The sequence below is a fragment of the Myotis lucifugus genome, unplaced genomic scaffold (assembly GCF_000147115.1).
Source record: "Myotis lucifugus unplaced genomic scaffold, Myoluc2.0 scaffold_930, whole genome shotgun sequence".
Taxonomy (NCBI): Eukaryota; Metazoa; Chordata; class Mammalia; order Chiroptera; family Vespertilionidae; genus Myotis; species Myotis lucifugus.
In genome coordinates this window covers 70164-71495 of record NW_005871978.1, presented here as the reverse complement: position 1 = coordinate 71495, position 1332 = coordinate 70164, and positions in this window count along the sequence as shown.

Below are 1332 nucleotides of genomic sequence, written 5' to 3'. Positions count from 1 at the left end.
CCAGCCGGCCCGTCAGAGCCCCGCTTGCTGTGGGAAGGATGCCGGGAGCTGCCGAGCACCACGCCCCACGGTGAGAATTAGTATCTGCCCGCGTGGCCTGTCCCCTGGGGGCTGGGGGACGGCAGTCACAGGGCGGCCAGGCCCTTCTCTGACACAATCACAGCGATGGGTGCTGTGCAGGGAGTGGGGAAATGGTCGCACAGGTGCGCTTGGGGACAGGGTGTGGGGATGCTCTTTACATGCACCTTTCTGTGTGTGTGCTCCAAAGGAAACAAAACCTTTAAACAAATAAAAATAACATGAAAAGTCACCATCTCCAGGAGGTCAGATGGATCCTTTGCTGCCTCAGCTTCCCTTTGCTTTGCAAATTGCTTACAATGAGTGGGTGTTGGTTTGATGATCACAGACATTTTAGGGGGAAAAGGCCTCTTGAAGCCATCATTTCTGCTCAGGGCCTCTGGGGGTGGAACTAGAGGCAGGCACCCCACCCGCTGTGCGTCCCCTCCTCAGTCTACAGCCCCTACGAAGGGTCCACGGCTTCCCTGGGTTGATGCTCACGGTGTCTGTCAGGAGAACTTCTCTGACCTTCGGTGTGAAGCAGAGAGAAGTGTGTGCGGTCACAGTGCTCTGGGGAGAGACCAGTGTGCATTGCTTGCTCACGTTCACAGAATCTCCCCCAAATCCTTTGCCGGTGACGGTAAGAACCTCCACATATGCCCTGTGCTGCATTTATGGCACAAGACCTCGTTATCAAAACAGTGGCACCAAGTTTCCTGAAGTGTAACAGCCCTCCTGCCTTTCTTTCCTCTTTTCTTTAAATATATTTGTATTGATTTCGGAGAAGAAGGGAGAGGGAGAGAGATAGAAACATCCATGATGAGAGAAAATTGTTGACCGGCTGCCTCCTGCAGGCCCCACACTGGGGACAAAGCCCGAAACCCGGGCATGTGCCCTTGACAGGAATCCAACCCGGGACCCTTCAATCTGCAGGCTGAGGTTCTATGCGCGGAGCCAAACCAGCCAGGGGGATGGTCAGCCGCCCTCATTTCTAACAACAATCGTATTTTTAAAGATCTTGGTTCTCCTCAGCTTCGCGCAGGCGGCTCCTGATTTTTCCTGGACGTCAGGCTCCTGATAAACTCGCCCTCAGGACATAGCCAGGCTTTTGCTGCGCTCCATCCTCCCTCCAGCCACACAGCACAGCCCTATGCAGTGGCACCTTTTTGGGCCCGCTGCTGTTCCGGCCGCCACCCGAGGGGGGGGGTGGCGAGTCAGGGCGCGAGAACGGAAGGGAGCGGCCTGGCGGGTCCCCGGGGGGGTTGTCCGCTCTCT